The following is a 3,904-nucleotide window of genomic DNA, read 5'->3' on the forward strand; positions in this document are numbered from 1 at the left end:
AATAAAACTCAAATGTCTTAAAATGATATATTTCTCTAACTGGTTGTTGTCATGCTGAGGTTGTGATACCTCTTTAAATTGATCAAAGACCACGGATATAAAATTCATTGACCATTCATATAGTGAAGCTATATGCATGTGGTTTTGTCTAGCTCAACACAAGCAATTTGACCAAATACCAAAGTCATTCATTTTAAGCCTTATTGAAATCACTTCATAGATGGAGAGAAAATATATGAAAATTATTTTATTTTTGTCAACCAAAGGAATTTGAACCAATAACAAAGTCATTTTATGTTGATTTTTCTTATTATTTTTTAAGCATTTACCCAATAATTTGATCTTTCTTAAGTTATGTTTTAAAGAGCTTCTTAAACTTGAATATTAAATACAACTTTTAAGAGTGTTTAAATAATTAAATTTTTAAATCATGGTCTTACACTTCTCAATGGATTACATTTATGATAAAATTTTAAATTATTCTCTTCCACTTATATTGAAAATCTTCTTGTTAATATTATCTTTACATTTGGTTATATATTTAAATATTATTTTTATTTATTTTGTTTGACTAGATTTAATATTTTTTAAATAGCACTCTTTTTTATATTATATAAATTAAATAACATCACTTTAAATAAATATAAAATAAAAAACCAACCTTATTATTACATTTTCCATTGGAATAAGCTACCTCAAAGGTCACCTAACATCCCAAGCCAATGGGCCATGTCTTTATGTTCTTCACCATCATGGTGCACGCAGTCCACCTCCATTAATTCGCCAGCAAAGAACGCAAGAAACTCATCTATGGCGAAGCCATGCCTGCTGCTTGCCTTCTGCAGCTTTTTCTTTTTCTTCTTCTTGCCTTGTCTAACTTGCCCTGCACACCAGAAGCAGGCTCTTCTCCAGTTTAAGTCCTCCATCCTTGCTATTACTTCTTCATTGAACAGTTCCGACTCTCAGTTGCAGTCATGGAATTCAAGTTCAAGTTGTTGTCGATGGGAGGAGGTTGAATGCAATGATTCAACTACAAGTGTTGTGATTAGTCTCGATCTAATAGGCCTTTTCACCGATCTGTCTCCACAGCCCCGGGTGCAGTCCACTATCTTGGCACCCATTTTTCACATCAGAAGCTTGGAGTGGCTTCACATCTCAGACAACAACATACAAGGTGAAATCCCGGCAGTTGGGTTTGCAAACCTTAGCAATTTGGTTGGTCTATATATGTTGGGGAATAACTTCAGTGGATCCATTCCTCCTCAGCTCTTTCACTTACCATTTCTTCAGTATCTCTCTTTGGATGGTAATTCTCTTAGTGGAGAAGTCCCTGAAGAATTCGGAAACCTCACAAGTTTGCAGGTGTTGTCCCTCTCGGGTAACAAATTTTCAGATGGTATGCTTCTTTCAGTTTTGTCTTTGAAGGGATTACAAGAATTGGACTTGAGTGACAATGATTTATCCATGAAAATACCCAGAGAGATTGGAAATTTACTCAACATCTCCACTTTGGCATTGAGTAACAATCGGTTAACCGGTGGAATCCCCTCTTCGATGCAAAAACTAAGCAAGTTGAAAAAGCTTTACTTGCAAAACAACTTGCTAACCGGAGAAATTCCATCTTGGTTGTTGGATTTCCAGGGCCTCCAGGATTTTTATCTTGGAGGAAACCGTCTAATTTGGAATAACAGTGTGACGATAGCACCAAACCCCAGGCCATTTCGCTTGTCTCTGAAATCTTGTGCTCTTTTTGGAGAGATTCCAAAGTGGATTTCTACCCAAGCGGGTCTTTATTTTCTGGATTTGAGTGAGAACAACCTCCACGGAATATTTCCACAATGGCTTCTTGAAATGAAATTACTTCAGGGTTTGATTCTATCAGATAATGAATTTACGGGTTCTCTTCCACCTAGTCTTTTTTCTGGAGCTTCTCTAGGCGTGCTTGCTCTCTCAAGGAACAATTTCTCCGGGGAGTTGCCCATAAACATTGGAGATGCAGCCTTCCTTAGGATTCTTATGTTGAGCGGGAACAATTTTTCTGGGCCAATTCCTCAATCCCTCATCCATGTTCCCTACCTGCGACTGTTGGATCTATCTAGAAATAGATTTTCTGGTAACACTTTCCCAGTTTTCTACTCTGAAGGAGCACTAGCTTACATCGATTTCTCTTCCAACGAACTCTCAGGAGAGGTTCCAACGACCTTTCCTAAAGAAACTAAATTTCTTGCACTGGGCGGAAATAAGTTTTCAGGGGGCTTGCCATGGAATCTGACTAACTTGAGCAAGCTTGAACGCCTTGAACTTCAGGACAACAAACTTACAGGTGAGTTGCCGAACTTCCTCTCCCAAATCTCCACTCTACAAGTTTTGAACCTCCGGAATAACTCCTTTCAAGGTTTAATCCCTGAAAGTATTGTCAACCTCAGTAACCTCAGAATTCTTGATGTTTCCAACAACAACCTAACTGGAGAAATCCCCAGAGAGTCTCGTAACCTTGTTGGAATGATTGAAGCACCAAATTTGCCATCATCAATCCTTCAGAAAATCGCTTTAGATTTTACTGAAAGATGGTCGAGCCAAGAAGTGCAGGTCTCTCTGGAGTTCAGGGACTTGATAGTGAATTGGAAGAACTCAAAGCAAGTATCTCTAGCGACAACCTTAACATGTACACTTTGTTAGACTTATCAAATAACCAACTCTCCGGCCAAATTCCAGCCTCGTTGGGCACTCTTAGAGCCTTGAAGCTACTCAACATCTCTCACAACAAACTCTCCGGGAAGATACCAACAAGTTTTGGTGATTTAGAGAATATAGAGACTTTGGACTTGTCCCACAACAAGCTCTCTGGTTCAATTCCTCCGACCCTCACAAAGCTGCAACAACTCACCATTCTAGACGTGAGTAACAATCAGCTCACAGGTCGGATCCCAGATGGTGGGCAAATGGGCACAATGGTATTGGATCCAAACTATTATGCCAACAACAGTGGATTGTGTGGTATGCAAATTCATGTGTCATGTCCTGAAAATGAGCCCCCACCACCGACGAAGCCACAGGAGCATGATTATAAGGAGCCATGGTTTTTATGGGAAGGTGTGTGTATTGGGTACCCAGTTGGATTGTTGTTGGCAATTGGAATCATATTTCTTACCGGGTATTTTACCTCACCACCACCTTCAAACGCCCGCCGGCATCGCCCATATCGTCCAAATCGTCCAATCAGGCGATGGAATTAAACCAGAATATTGGATCGAGGGCGGTCTCCACAAGCAGTGAATTTCATGGGATGGCGGAAGACCTTTGGTTAAGTAAAAGGTATTTGCATCGAGTGAAATGTAAAATAAAAAATTGAAATAAAAGTGCATTTTCTCTATAGTTTCATTATGTTGATAAGCCGGTATGCGTGTCATTTCATGCATAATGTATTTATTTACTTATTCTTCTGTTGAATAATATATATATATATATACTTGATCTAAGGGTAAATTAGTCAAAAGTATAATTAAGTTCCAAAATTTTAAATGAATTCTTCCACTACATAAAAGCTTATGTACATTGGGCATCAATCATATATCTCATCATTATTCCTATTCATTTTTTCAAACTATTTTCCAATATTTAGTTAAGAACTTAAGATTAATGCAGTTTTATTTGTGCAAATTTTTATTTATTTTAGATAAGTGAAATAAATATAAAGTAATATGTAAAAATAATTTATTTAAATTTTATTTACATTTATAGAATTTCCTTTTACATGCACCTTATTTATACATCTATTTTGAAATATTAACCATATTAATGGCATTTAACTGCAAATTTCCAATAAATTTAAAATATTATTTTCACCCTTCTTTTCCATATTCATCTTCTTTCTTTTTCTTTCAAATTTTTTCTTCTTAACAAC

At 36.8% G+C, this 3,904-nt stretch overlaps 1 pseudogene; it reads left to right on the top strand.

The window, feature by feature from the left end:
- Positions 1-719: 719 nt before the first annotated feature.
- Positions 720-3,400, top strand: LOC100244910 (receptor-like protein 46; annotated as a pseudogene).
- Positions 3,401-3,904: the final 504 nt, after the last annotated feature.

Source organism: Vitis vinifera, chromosome 6, assembly GCF_030704535.1.
Source record: "Vitis vinifera cultivar Pinot Noir 40024 chromosome 6, ASM3070453v1".
In the NCBI taxonomy this organism is placed as follows: domain Eukaryota; kingdom Viridiplantae; phylum Streptophyta; class Magnoliopsida; order Vitales; family Vitaceae; genus Vitis; species Vitis vinifera.